A 15,761-nucleotide genomic window follows, 5' to 3' on the forward strand; every position below is an offset into this window, starting at 1 on the left:
TCTGGTTGACGTTTAGCTGTTTAAGCTGCAACGCAACACTAGACAAATTCTCCCTTAGACTAAAAATTAGTGTTGTGTTGCAATGAGTGCGTAGTTGATTAATTAGTACTAAAATATGGTCCACTGTCATAAACACAGAATAGTAGGACTTTTCCCTTTATTACTGATGAGTGGATTGGAGTCACTACGCGTCTCCTCATCGCCACGCGTAGCTTCAGTGAAGGACCAACCTGGATAATCTAATATTTATTGATCACGTTAAGGTATTCCGGTTGCATCTATGATAGGAAGTATGCGCAAAATGAGACGAAAACTGGATGAGGGCGTAGCAGGCTCTTAGTACGTAAGGAAGTCTATGGCCTCCAGGAAGGGGTCCAGAAAGATGGCGCTGGCGAAGTACGCCCCGAGACCCAGCAGCACGGAGAAGGGCAGGGCGGGCACAGGCTTCCGGAACACGACGAGCAGCGTGACAGTGAGCAGAGCGCCTACCAGCACTGAGAAGCAGCAGGCGACCACGGCCGCCACAGTGCCGTGCTGGGAAGCCTTGCCAAGCAGCATGCCGTAGAATATGAAATCGCCCAGGCCCAGCTTCAGGCCACGCTCCAGAGCTTGCTCCTGACGGGAGAAACAAGGGGTGCGCAAGAAATGCTTTCACCTTTGTATTCAGTGCAGTGGTGGACATTATACTGAGAACACTTGACAGTGTTTCTCGGTCCTCTCACGTTAATACACCACAATACCGAAGATGCCTCTTGGTTGTCAAAAAGCACGTAAGGGAGATGGAGCCGTCAATAAGAGACTTTGAGGGGACGTCAGAACTGCAGGCATGCGGAAGCAAAGTTTAGCATCCTTAATGTAAGGGGAATCAACAAACTATTTCGTGCTTGACGGCATAGTCGCCAGCAGAGGCAAGTCGCCAGCAGAGGCTTCTCTCTCCTTCCACAAATATGCAGGTGTCTGAAAAACTCAACTGGTTGAAAATTCCGTAGTCCTCCACTATAGAGGGTTTGCAAAAGTAAGTCTGGCAACCATGAGCGGCTCGCTGGTCCCGCGCTGGCAGCCATATTTTGTTCGCTCCATCCGCGTTCTCTTTGATTCGCTACGTGTCCGTCCGTAAGCGCCCGCCGTTCTGTCCGCGCTTTTCACGTTATAACCTAGTGTGCTGTGCTTGGACCTCTCTTCTGTCCCTGGTGCTGTCTGTTAACGACGCAAAGAAGCGTATTTTGACAGCCGAGGTGTAGCGGGGCCCACCGGCCGCGCTGCCGAGCACAGTTACGAAATGCTCGACGAGCCGTGCATGGGCCCCTCGTCGATCCGCGCAGCGTTATCCTTATTCAAGTACAGTATCCAGTGAGTGAGTGAGTGAGTTTTGTAATGTGGAGAACTTTTTTTTTTGTCTGTGTGCCTTTGCTATTTACTATGAGAGGTGATTACGAGTTTGTTTGCTTGGTTTGCGCATTACCTTCGCTCCTCCCACTGGTAGATACTTGGTGAAATGAGCGAGGATGCAATTTATTTTGAGATGAAAGAATCGTGCGTACTTTGACGTAAGTTAGAATGGCGCTTAGCACTTTCCTGCCTATGCTGTCGACGCAGTAGTTGGCACGGGTTTCGAAAATAATCGGAACTGCGTAAAAAAAAAATTTGTCATGGTAATTTCTGCTTCCAGTGAATGAACACTGATTGCTGTGCGGTAGGCGATGATGAGTTAATAAAACATTTGTAATTAATTGATAAATTGATGAAATAAAGCAAACAAATAAAAAAATGGAAATTGAGGGTTTAAAGGTGTCATAATGCTAGAATGAAAAACCAGTGCTTGGTGATGCTAATGAAGAAAATTTAGAATGTGTAATTGATTAATTGAAATAATTAAAGAATGCGTTCAGAGGTGTCAAGTTACTCAGAGTGGAAAGGCGATTGTTGCTGACCCTGTGTATTGGTGTATAACAAAAACATTAAATAAAATAAAGAAGCAAATTATAGAAATATAAAATAACAAAAGCTAAAAATTTTAAACGTGAAGAAAGAAAACATCGTGTGTGTGTGTGTGTGTGTGTGTGTGTGTGTGTGTGTGTGTGTGTGTGTGTGTGTGTGTGTGTGTGTGTGTGTGTGTGTGTGTGTGTGTGTGTGTGTGTGTGTGTGTGTGTGTGTGTGTGTGTGTGTGTGTGTGTGTGTGTGTGTGTGTGTGTGTGTGTGTGTGTGTGTGTGTGTGTGTGTGTGTGTGTGTGTGTGTGTGTGTGTGTGTGTGTGTGTGTGTGTGTGTGTGTGTGTGTGTGTGTGTGTGTGTGTGTGTGTGTGTGTGTGTGTGTGTGTGTGTGTGTGTGTGTGTGTGTGTGTGTGTGTGTGTGTGTGTGTGTGTGTGTGTGTGTGTGTGTGTGTGTGTGTGTGTGTGTGTGTGTGTGTGTGTGTGTGTGTGTGTGTGTGTGTGTGTGTGTGTGTGTGTGTGTGTGTGTGTGTGTGTGTGTGTGTGTGTGTGTGTGTGTGTGTGTGTGTGTGTGTGTGTGTGTGTGTGTGTGTGTGTGTGTGTGTGTGTGTGTGTGTGTGTGTGTGTGTGTGTGTGTGTGTGTGTGTGTGTGTGTGTGTGTGTGTGTGTGTGTGTGTGTGTGTGTGTGTGTGTGTGTGTGTGTGTGTGTGTGTGTGTGTGTGTGTGTGTGTGTGTGTGTGTGTGTGTGTGTGTGTGTGTGTGTGTGTGTGTGTGTGTGTGTGTGTGTGTGTGTGTGTGTGTGTGTGTGTGTGTGTGTGTGTGTGTGTGTGTGTGTGTGTGTGTGTGTGTGTGTGTGTGTGTGTGTGTGTGTGTGTGTGTGTGTGTGTGTGTGTGTGTGTGTGTGTGTGTGTGTGTGTGTGTGTGTGTGTGTGTGTGTGTGTGTGTGTGTGTGTGTGTGTGTGTGTGTGTGTGTGAAAGTGACGCCATATCCTTAGCGGCGGAGCTTGTGTGTCCCCCTAATTTTTTATAACAGTATTATATAATATAAATCTGACTTTATGAAGACAGCCAGTTGCGCCAACCAGACACTTCTCAGTAATGTGAGTTGACTTTTCAAATTTATTTTCGTTTAAGCCGAGTTCCTCTTCCTCCGAGTTCCTCGAAGCTTCCCATGACAGCGCTTTCATAGAAGATTAAGGCTTCAAACTTCTACTATGTGACAGAGGGAATAAACAAGAAATCGGCATATTTATAAAATCAACTGAATTTCAGGTGGCTGTCAATTAGCGAACAATCGAGTGACTCGAACACACATAAGTGAAGCGCACGCTGCATTATTTTATCGGCCGCGCTGGCAGGTATGAAGGCACAGAATGCGAACCTGAGCTGCGCGCTCTGGACGGGGACCGGACTTCGCATACATTACCACGTGATAACACCTTTCGAAACAGGCTGGACGTGAGCATACAACACACTAGTGGGATGTCATCTTTTCCTGCTTTACTAGACGCCGCGGATTTGGCAGCGGCTTTCGCAGCATGAAACACGCACCTCGTGCGCACTAGACAGCCGTATTGATCTCTGCACCAAGCACTACCATTTTGTACGACTGTGAAAAGTAGTTTCGGTAATCATGCCCTTGTCTTAAATCAAATTCACAATGGTAAATGCAACCTACGTACAAAGGTTTCAATGAACGTATTTGAACTATATCGTTCATTATACATGCATTGCTCCTTCTCCCGTGTCCACTATCAAAGCATAAGCTTATCCTTCAAGTTAACAAGGCTCCATAGCACGAAAAATAATCTTGCTGTTTTAGGTTGTGGGAATTCAACATTTCCCTCGCCCGCACGACGCGGCGAACACCCTCTCTTTCTCTCGGGGAGCCCTCATCTTTCCCCTCTTGGCCTCCTTCCCCTGGCCACCATACCCTGGCGCTGTGGTGGAGAGGGCGGGGGTGGGAGAACGGCCCCTCCTTCCTCCTCCCCTCTCATCTCAGCGGACAGCACCCAGAGAGACGACGCCGCGACGCCGTAGCGCGCGGATGTTGCTATGACACCGAGGAAGAACATTGGGCGTTCCCAATAAACAACTTGGCCCGCTGGCTATGTTTGCCTCGGTGTTACGTTCTTCACGGCCACCGCTGTGGTCAGAGCTAGCGGTGTGGCCTCGGTTCTCAAGGTGATAGCACGTTCTGTGAGCGCGCTCCCAGTCAGAGGATCGAGAATTAATGCTTTACATGATGGGAGTGACACTTGTAAAGCCGATTAGGATTGCAAACGAGCGGTCGCATACACGCGTGCACCTTGTTTCCGTGCGCGTCTACGACGGAGCGCTTGCCGCAGAAGGGTACGCAGCAACATGCTGGCGTCATTCCGAATAGAGCTTGGTGCAAGCAGTGACTGCTGTGATGTTAAAAAATGAAAATGAAACAATCGCTTGTGATCATTCCAATGCACCTTGCGTTGCAAGCACGGGTTCCACGAAGGCGCACGTTGACAGCGTACAAAATGGGAGGCGCGGGCGGACTGAACAAAACATGGCCGCCGCGCACAGTTTCTGTCTCTTTCACTAGATGGCGTAAAGCCTCTATTGTGTTTCTCAAAGCCAGATTTGGTTTGAGACGCAAAACCCTACAAACAAAACCAAACCAAAGCTGAGCTTTCCTGGACATTTTTTTTTTCTACATTCATTAAAGACTTCTTTGCTTTTTTTTTTACAAATAGAACGCGCTGTTGTAGAGGTATAGATAGAATTTTTTTATTCGATGAATTAATTGGTTCACAGGAAGAGAAAGGCGCAGTATCTGTCACACTTGTGTCTGTGATTGGTTGATTTATAGGAAGAGAAAAGGCGCGGTAACTGTCTCGCTTGTTTTCTGTGGACACCTCAACCACACCGTAAGGGAAGGGATGAAGGTGGGAGTGAAAGTGGAAAGAGAGAAAGAGGAGCCGTAGTGGAGGGCTACGGAGTAATTTCGACCATCTGGGGATCCTTAACGTGCGCTGACATCGCACAGCACACGGACGCCTCTTCATTTCGCCTCCATCGAAACGCAGCCGCCGAGGTCGGGTTCGAACCCGGGTACTGCGGCACAGTAGTCGGGCCTCTTAACTTGTGTCTGTGGAACTTGCCATCAGGCATACTGAAAAGGTAGCGGGGAGTAGGAGAAATCTAGAAGAAAGAGTGCAAACAGGTCTCCCTTAAATATTCACACAGATAAACTGATTGTTCAGCGTCCACTTCCTGTAATCACACTCACGGTCCCACCGCAAGCCTAATTTCCGTAGGTACCACTGTATCACGGATGCCGTAGCTGGGCAGATCCACAATAGACGCTTCGCATCGCACAGTTCCGGTGAAGCACCACAATGAGGGCGCTATTCGGTCACTTGTAAGCGTTGGTCACGCCACCGATGACGCATGGAAGGGGGCAGAACCGCTCCTTCCCGAATCCGGCGCACAGATACCTCCTCCTCCCAAGTGAGATTACGGGGGAGAGAGTACGAACACGGAGGAATTAGAGCGTGCGTTCGCTGGCGCAAATATTCTTTCTCAGAAGCAAGGGACATGAGCGGATCAGGGGCAAAGGGGAAAGGTGGCGGAATGTCTGATGTGTCAAGGTGGGTCATTTTATCCACATGGATATTATGTACATAGTGAGCATGGCCGCGAATCCAGTGTATACGCACAGGACAGGGATATTTTTTTACAAAACTGGTGAATGTATTTTGTAATTTTGAATGTGCGTCGAACAGCCTTAAGCTGCTTAAGGACGGCTAGGGAGTTAGTGTAAATGTGAACAGTATCAAATGTGGGTTCGAGTGGGAGGGAACTAATTGCGTCGAGTATCGCCCGAAGCTCCAATGCAAGGGGGGCTCATGTATCCCCGCCATACGTTGCGCGAGAGTTAAGACGAGGATGGAAGGGACTGAACACAGCGGTAACTCCCTACAGAGCTGTGAGTGATGCATCGATGTATAGTATGCACCCTGGAGGCAAATGCGCGGCTGATATCGGCGGTGAAGCAGTGGAGCGATTGTCTGTGAGTTGACAGTATACTGTCAACTCAGACAATCGCTCCACTGCTTGGTTGTATACAACCAAGGAGGAAGACTGTGTAAGCGATGGAGCTAAAGCGAAATTTTCCGTGCTCTGATTGTCTCACAATGTTAGATGAGTTCAGCTAATGTATTGAGTTGAGTATATTCTTGCAGAACGAGTATGGGTGTAAGACGAGGGAGTTAGGTTATGACGCGCATAGCTTCGCGATTGATAGCTTCATGGGAGTCCCATTGACGACGGGTGAGGCGCTCAAATTGTGCCTGGTACACTATCCGCGGCTGTAGGATGGAGCGCATGAGCCGACGAGCAGTATCAGAACGCGCTCCACCTGAGTGCATAGCTATGCGACGAATCAGACCAAGTGTAGCGTGAGCCGATTCACGGGTAGCGTTTAGCCAAGATGTTCCAGTCTTGTGGTGTACGTGGTGCCCTACCTCAAGTTGAGGAAGCGCGACCGGGGCACGCTCGACTCGATGATGCGGGTGGCGGTAAAAAAGACTCTAGGACTCCCGGCCAGAACGTCTAGAGAGCGCCTGCCCCAACTTGGGATTCATAATAAAGTAGGGGAGCTGATTGAGTCCCACAGAACAAGCCAAATTGCTAGGCTGTCGGTGACCAGCACCGGCAGGCAAGTCCTCCGAGACCTCAATCTAGGGCTTCTCCCCACCACAGAAACAGTTGACATCCCGGAAGTGTCGAAAAATACTTTGACGGTTAAGCCGCTCCCCAAAAACATGAATTGGGAGTATAATCAAGGGAGGCGTGAAGCCAGGGCAAAATTTATTCAAAGTAACTATGGCAGTAAGACAGGCACATATTGCGTGGATGCTGCGGGTCCTACCGAGGATGGCATCTGCACCATTGCTGTTGTGCACGAAGGAAAGCAGGTGAGCAGTCACTGAGTAAAAACTAACGACGCGCTAATGTTGGAGGAGGTGGCGATTGCACTGGCCGCCACTCACTGCGACCTACATAATGTCGAACTCGCAACAGGCCTGCCGAAATACATGCGGGGTAGGATAGCGCCACTGGCCCGCAGAATATTATTGGCACATAAGAAAAATTCAGATTGGGCTACTAGTAAAAAAACGATTATATGGGTGCCCGGTAACCAGGGTGTGGAGGGGAACGAGACCGCTCACGCGGCTGCCCGAGCGTTCCTGCCCCGGGGTTCCGCTCAATCCTCCGGTTCTACCGATGCAATCATACCAATCCCTCTCATAACTTATGCGCATATTACAAATTACTTACGCCCCTGCAGGAGGGCACTCCCGGAACCCGGCAAAGGTCTCGAGAGATCTGAGGAGTGCCACCTTAGACGGCTTCAAACCGGGTGTTTTCTAAATCCCGCCATAATAAAACACATGGACCCGAAATTCACGGGTAGGTGCAAATTTTGCGGGCAGTATGCTGACTTATACCACATGGTGTGGGCCTGCCAGCAAAATACAAAACTAAAAGCAATAAAACAGGGCTGGGAGGCGGCCCTGTCCAGCATGGCCTGGAGGCCCAGCGTGTCCTGGTCCAGAGAGCTCGGGCAGCGGCGGCGGCCAATGGCGTCCCGGAATAGGGTCCGCCACTCAGCTCCAGAACGAAACGCACCTCCTTCCCAAATCATATCATCGTAAATAAATGTTTTATCCTCCTCCTCCAGTTCCAGATGTATCAAGAAGATCTATAGCACACGAACACTTTATACTTGACGAATTTATTATCCGCCGTAAAAGTGAAAGGGGCTGCTTTCCGTAAGCCAGATTTGTTTCCGATGCGAATAAAACATGATTTATTACATGATATGAACAGAGCCAAAGCGGGGAGTTGTGGTGTAAAACATCCATTGCGTGTTAAAGCGCAGACTATTGTATGGACGCATCTGGATGACAGGACCACAAGGTCACGTCATCGGCATATGCAAGAACACGTACAGAAGGCATGTTTTCTAGGGCTTGGACAAGATGAATAAAAGCCACGTTAAATAATGTAAGTGCTAGGGCGGTGCCCTTGCCCCCCCCCCTCCCCCCGGTTGGAGGTAAAGTGACCAAAAGGCTTCCCACGGACACGAATACTAAAGTTTCTGTTTTTTTAAAAAGGAGTGAATTGAGAGAAGAAAGCGATTCGGGAGACCGAGATACTGAAGGGTGCAAATAATTGCAGAGTGAAAGACGTTGTCATATGCCTTTTCGATGTCTGTAGCGTTCACAGTATGAACTAAATGTCTCTGTGGAGAATGGTTAAGTACAGCAGCAGCGAAAACTGCAAGGCCGTCTTCTGTTCCAATTTGAGGACGGAACACGGTTTGAGATTCTGGATAACAAGCATTTGATTCCAGCCACCATCACAAGCGAGCTGCTAGAATGTGTTGGTAAAGCTTACAGATGTAAATGTAAATGTGTAAATGAAATAGGGCGAAAAGTCGTAGAGAAACTGGCGATTGACCTGATTTTGGTATTGGCACAATAGAATGTTTCCACTCTTCCGAAATTACTCCAGAATGCCACGCTTCATTTAATGTATTAAGCAGAGACCGTGGAGCCAACTCTTCTAAATTGCGAAACAAGGAATTAGGCATGCCATCGTGTCTGGGGGCAGTGTTTGTCTTTTGAGGGGGTCTATGAAGGCCAGCAATCCTGCCATAGTGAAATTTGTAGTAATGTCATCAGGGGTCTCAGCCATTGACAACACCGGAGGAGGAGTAGGAATAGAATAATGGTTTGAGAAACACTGTTGAGCTGCTTGTTGCGCAAATGAAGCTTCCACATTCAGGCCCAGGCGAATGCTTTCGGTGTAGTCAGCGACTATGAGTAAGTGAGTGAGAAGAATTTATTTACACCGACATAGACCTCGGGGGAGGGGCTTGGCCAGGGGGAGGGTCTCCTTGCCGGCTCTCCTGCGCCGTGGCCGCAGAGGTCTTGGAGTAAGCCTCCTCCGCCAGGCGTAGGACAATCTTTTGTTCATCCACATTTCGGCTGCGGATGTACGACTCCCAGGTAAATTGATCAAGGGGATCAGTTTCTTTAGCTCCTGGAGAATCGGGGCGTTGCCAGATTAGGTGATTTTGATTCAGAGGAACATTGCAGAGACTACAAGCCTCTGGGGCAACATGAGGAAAGAAACGATTGGCCTGAATTTTTTGCCAGGCCCTGCATTCTGAGAGTATTAGGGACCTATCTGGTGGTGAATAGATCCTTTTGTTGAGTCTGGGAGTCTCAGAGAGCTCCTTGTAGGTGATGAGGGGGTCTTTGTCTCCGGGTAGCGGGGTCTCTATGGCCGGTCGGGTGTATACATCTCGAGCGAGGCGATGGGCAGCCTCATTGCCTGGTAGACCCTCGTGAGCTGGAACCTAGAAGACTGAAACCTCCCGGTTTAGCGGGTGTGTTCTCAGTAGACTGGTCGCCTGCTTGGAAATTAGGCCTGTGCCGAAGTTCCTAACAGCCGCCTTATTATCTGAAAGGATAGTTCTGGCTTTAGTGCCTGTACATGCTAGCGCTATCGCAGCCTCTTCAGCGACTTGAGAAGGGTGTTTCATGGCATGAAATACCCGCCAAAGATGCCGATTGCCCTGTGTACAGGAGAGGCGTTCACACTATGCAGCCCATCGTATCCTGCCCAGTCGCTTTGAATAGCGTCGCGCGCGTGCTGTAGCCCGATGAAGAGCGGGAATAGCTGAAGGGTCATCGAGGATACGATAAGCGTAAAGATCTGCCTGGCGACGAAGAGCCCATATATTTAAAAGGTGCATATGCGGGTTCGGATCATTCTCATTTACAGTAGTGGAGAACGTGTGAGCTGTCAAAACAGCCAAAAGTGTACAGAGAGCTGTAGATGGAGTCAATGTAGGCAACCGATTATCCGAGCGAACAGTGTCCCAAGATGTGAAACGAACGCTGCGGCGTATTTTCCGCAAACGCGAAGTTGTAATGGAGATTACGATAGGGCTGCGGTCGGTCCTCCAAGTATCTGGTTCAACATCCCAACGAGGATTTTGTGTCCATTAAGCCAACAAACCGTTTAACACTGGTTTGAAGCTTGGGTGACCAGCGATTAGACTATAATTTTGAACCAAATAGTTCCTCCCAATGCCTAGCTTTTTTTTGCTTGCGACAACGACATGAAAATGTCTTTGGACGGTAGAGATATAAAGCGTCACTGCAAAAAAAAAAGATTCTTCCCAAGAATTGAACCCCTCCCCCTCTGATTAAAGACCGAGCTGCGCTGACCGCACTACGCCAAGCTGAGCTCGTGAGAAACCGATCGTATTTCGCCTTGTCTAAAGTGAGCATGATAGTAACGATGACAATGACAGTGCAGTTAGTGATAATGATAGCGGCTATACAAGCAATGATAATGCTGCTGCCCAATTAACCTCAGTCTTGTATTTTGGTATGCCCGTCGTGCATGGGGCTGACAGAGAACTCGTCGATTTAAATCTCGTTCGGGTGACCGGCTGATCCCTTTTCGGTGCACGGTTGTTTGGAAATCGGTGCCTAGATGTTGGCTCTCTGTTCTGCTTCGACGTCACCCCACGATCGCCGCAAACGAGAGTTAAAACATTTACACTTATATACGCTAGTGCTGCGCACATTTCACGCCCATTAAACACCGAGAGGTCCAAATAAAATCGAAGGCCCCCACAAAGGAGTTCTCAGCCCAATGTTGTTTCGGAACGGTAAATGAAACTATCTGTAATTTTTTTTTACGTGGAAGGAAAGTAAAGAGAAAGTAGCTCTATATACAATCTGCATTGACATCGCTGATACATTCGCTATTCTGGCTCTCTGTTCTGCTTCGACGTCACCCCACAATCGCCGCAAACGAGAGTTAAAACATTTACACTTATATACGCTAGTGCTGCGCAGATTTCACGCCCATTAAACACCGAGAGGTCCAAATAAAATCGAAGGCCCCCACAAAGGAGTTCTCAGCCCAATGTTGTTTCGGAACGGTAAATGAAATTATCTGTATTTTTTTTTTATGTGGAAGGAAAGTAAAGAGAAAGTAGCCCTATATACAATCTGCATTGACATCGCTGATACATTCGCTATTCTGGTACTTCATATGAGTCGCAAATCAGTTTAAAGTCAGTTGCGCGGTAACAGCGATGATGAAAAAGCGCCACTGGGGAATGCGCGCTGGCTGCCTGCTGTGTCTGTCCTTCGTCCACAACATGCTGAAACCGAAACTAGGGTGAAAAATAATGCTCCAAGAAACTACAAAATAACAGTCAAGCGCCGCTCCTCCTCGTACTGTTTGTGTAACCATTCATTTCGTTTTAATTTTACTTTGTCATGACGTCAATCGTCGCAAAAGTGCCAGGAACTAGTTAAGCAACTCAATGTCGTATGTGAGGCAACTTACGCCTGCTACATCAGCTCGAGCGGTGCTATCATGATCATGCCGCGCCAATGGCAGCACAACACTTGCGAAATTTCTATCGCGACGCCTAATTTGCATCGACAGAGTTTGTCAGGCATTCAAAACATGCCGTGCTGGGTGACTGCTGCGGGCAGCCGAAACGGCATTGGCATGTGGCGTGTTAATAGAGATTTAGCTTACCGTGTTTCCGCGATCTGCCACCGTGACCCGCAAACGTGCGTGGGCAGGGGGCACAAGCTAATTGATCCCGATGCGGCAGGTTTATGTGCCGACATACAGTATGTGGCGCCATCTATCGGCGTCAAGGGATCTGGGAATGCGCAGTTTAACGCACGGTGGCGGATCACGGTAGCGGATCGCGGATCACGGTAAGCTAAAATATAATGCTGTGACAATCATGATTCCCTCCCGATGACATGAACAACAGTGACTTTAGATCGAAAGGAAATTCACGCAAAAGGAATCTTTATACAAGAGTGCTCCTGATTTGCCCTACTCATGCTTCTGAGCAGTTTCAGAAAATAGGTGCGGACTGTAACAAACTTTAAACTCCATTTTCTGTTGCTCAGTAGGAGCCTTGCTGGAATGCACTGAGTAGACAGTGCGTTTTGCTAACTCATAACCACGCATGGCTGTTTTCCTGTGTGGTTTCGCAAATCTGCACGCCTTTGTACTAACCAAGCTTTAGCTCAATAGCTCAATTTCAAAATGCAGAGTACAACTTCGCAGTATTTCTCACCCTGTGACGGCGTAGTGCACCTAGCCGTATTTTGTTCAACTCACATTTTGTTGTATATTCTACAACAGAAGCTGCTGTGCCTTCAATGCCCACTACATGAAGCGGCCGCCTCTTACACATCCATTAAGCTGGAACAATCTACACGCTCTCACCAGGTAATGTATGTTATCAGGCGCACGGTATCCACAAAATGAAGACGTCAGATTCACATCAATGTTTCACTCGAGGCTACATCTGAACCCGTATTCCGAGTTTGCGTCGTTATCGAAGTGTCGCTATTCCACGTGACCTCGAGTCATCTGATTGGTCGAAACGCCGGAACCGGGTGTTGCCACTACGGAACTGGAAGTGGTGGCAGCATCACGTTCCGGCGTTTCAACCAATCAGATGACTCGAGGTCGTGGAGATAATGACACGTTCGATAGCGACGCAAACTGAATACGGGCCCTGGTGGCAGAAATTCACGAGTCATGTAGTACAGTGCGGTGTTGAGCAAGAAATGCGGAACGTTTAAAAGCGGAATAAGGAATGAAAGCCTGCGAGCTCTTGCACCTGCCTGGTCAAGTGGGCGCCTTTGCTCTGGACTTCGTAGGCGAGGTGAGCGAGGGGAATACGCTCCAGACTTGGTTCCCGCTTGCGCCGACGGCGGTGGCGCTGATGGTGATCGTTGTCCACTGGCGATGCCGCGGGCCCCGAACGAATCCTCCGAGTTGCACGAAGGCGTAAGGGAGAAATGCTCGTAGCCTCGTCGCCCAGCGTAGCCTAAGGAGGGAGCTGCTTTCGGCGGACATCTTCCGTGGCTGTCACCGTAACGGTTGTGGTCGGCGCACATTGTGTACGTCAATGTCATTCCACTTAATGGTGTATGCACTGTAAGCGCTGTGGGCGTGGTACTCGACACAGCACAGACTTGACCGTCCGTTGGCACACTGTAGACTGTGCTCCTCATTTGGTCGGTGAATCGGCATTGGGGGCCGAGTGGTGCGACAGGTCCTGGAGGAAGCACGAGGTCGGCAGGCATCAGGGTGGCTTTTCTTTGCGATGGCATTCTCTTTAATATGTCATTGCTGACTCCTGGAAGAACTAACGCTGAGTTACTAGCCGTCGCCGAAACCGGCGCAGCACCCGTGTCTTCAAAAGGAGCATCTACTGTCTCGTGCCACGTTGCCTTACATATTATCAAATCGGAATCTTCTGAGGCTCTCTTCGCTCGGGATGACTCTGCATTACGTTCTGTGTCTGAAACTGTCGATGCGATCTCATAGCACCAGGCCGATGACGTAGAGAATAGCAGTCCTGGAAAGAGCGGCTCATTCCTCTCCTTGGCAGTTTCGTGAAGTATTCGCAGAGGGCCAAGCATACAAAGCACGGCGAATACATCCCACATGGACACCAGCAGCAGAAAGATCCAGGACGTCCAGTTTGGAAAGGCCTCCTCCAGAACTATGGCCATTAGGATTGATGTGTAGACGATGTACCCCTGCTGCAAGTGGCGAGGTGCGTCGAAATACAGCGCCACGATTCCACCTGCGCCCACATTCCATGTCACCAAAGCACAGCTGAAATGGTCCGTGGGGAAGTTGAAGAAAAACAGCAGGCGTCCCAGAAAGTAGTAGCCGGTGACGAAGAGGAGCAACGCGGATCCAGTCATGAGCCAGGCCTTGACGATTCCGTAGTGGCCGCCCTTGTAGAGGAACACCAGGGTACAGTTGGCCATCATGATGATCGCGAGGAAACTGAATGCGTTGGCGAACGAGCTTATGAAGAGCACGGACGCGCCCCCTTCTTCATCTGGGTACCGCATATAAGGGATCTCGAGGGCAGGGTTCCTGCTGAACGAGAACATTCTCACCAATGCTGCGACGCTGAACATGCAGATAGTCACCGCCTTAAGCAAGATGGTGATTTCTCTGCCAACGTGCTGATAACGCAACGCTGTCAAGTCAGGGGTTCTTGAGCGTTGTGGAAAGCGGCCACCGCGGTCCATTCCAATTCTTCTTCTTCATTCGGCAATGGCACGTACCCCCACGATCAAGCATGTAGAGCCCCCATGCGTGGACGTGTGTTACTTTAGAAAAATTCCTGGCTGTCCCAAACTTCTATGAAAAACACCATAGTTGAGGGCTCCGGAAATTTTGACCATCTTGGGTTCTTTAATGTGCCCCGACATGACACAGTACAAGGGAGGCAGAAATAATGATATAAGGTTTGAAACTGTAGCGTAAAATTCAATTTTGATAACAATACGTAAATAACGATAATAGTAGGGACCTATAATTAGTACGCTGCACTTATATTTGACATAAGCTTTCCAGCGATTTGTGACCTCTGCGAGAGCATGCGATATTTTGTAGAAAAGATTATGTCGAGTATAAGGGCAGTCATCTTTCTTTCTATCGCTAATTTCGTCATTAGTATCATAAATTGATGATATTCATACTGATGTAGCCAATGTAGCCAGTTTCTAATCATTAACTAATTAGAGGTAACTATTAACTACAATTACATTGCAATCCTACTCAATTCCAACATAATATCTAATATAGCCTTTGTGTTTATTCCTCGACATTCGCTACACAGCTACTTCAAACACATCCTGTGTGTACATTTCCCACCTATATACTAATATTTAGTACAAATGTATCAAAATTTAATCTATATTTTTCACACGCCGTGCAGAACGCAGGTAATACTACGCCTAAAATATGCTTTGATCATCATAGCGAGTGGTAGCGAACGGTTCCAAGCCTCAGGAACCTGTGCTTTCCAAGCTGCGCGAGCGCCTTTTACCCATAGCAACATGGCCACCGGCCGCGCTCTCCCGTTTCAGCCAGTCGCCTAGGCTCGTGTGCGACCTCTGCTTACGTTGTATTAGTATACGCTTCTTAGAACCATGATATACCGAGAGAGAGAAGATGGCGGCACTATGGGAGAGCACTGAACAAGGGTTGAAGGGGAGGCGCAGCTCGCAATCCGAGCTAACGTTTAGACACGAGGACTTTTGGAAGACAAGTCCAGTTGCCCAGACAAAGACAAGTCAACTTTTAGAAACGTTGGCTCGGCGTGCGAAACGAAGCTCCCCGTTCACCCTTGTTCGGGGCTCTTTTATATTCCTTGGAACTATAACGCATGGTTTCATGGCGTTAAGTATTCGCAAAACAATCAGCGTTTGGTCATGTCATCCATTTTCACGGCGTCAAAGGCCACGTCTGCTATTCCGATATTTTGTGACTGATGGCGCCACCAGATCTTCCATCTCGTTTTACTTCAATGACGCATTTGTGTTATCGCATCAAAAGGGTACACACGGAGGATGGGATTGGTGTGATGGTGAATGCGCGCCTAGTACAGTTCGCCTGCGTTTCGCGTCTCCTGTGCACAGCTCCAGCTGCTAAACAGGCAATATGCGTGTTCGAACTAGCTTTCACCGGGGGGTTTGTGATAACGAAACGTCTATTGGCGGGTTAAGGTTGCAGCCTTTTGAAATTGATTGGAGAAATGTGGGGGTCTTCGGAGAATAGAGATTAGAGCATGCATGGGTCGGGACATGAGCCATTTCGCCAGACCTAAGCCGGGCCCGACGATGAAGTTGTGGGCTTAGGCCGGGTTCGGGCCCTAGGTTGCGGGCCCGATCATAAAAAGATGACGTCCGGT

General features: G+C 48.6%; 1 pseudogene; it reads right to left on the reverse strand.

Annotated features, from left to right (window-relative positions):
* Window positions 1–336: 336 nt before the first annotated feature.
* Window positions 337–14,094, reverse strand: LOC146209330 (presenilin-1 pseudogene; annotated as a pseudogene).
* Between the last annotated feature and the right edge of the window lie 1,667 nt (window positions 14,095–15,761).

Source organism: Amblyomma maculatum, chromosome 1 (genome assembly GCF_055883805.1).
Source record: "Amblyomma maculatum isolate TAMU_Amacu chromosome 1, ASM5588380v1, whole genome shotgun sequence".
Classification (NCBI taxonomy): Eukaryota; Metazoa; Arthropoda; class Arachnida; order Ixodida; family Ixodidae; genus Amblyomma; species Amblyomma maculatum.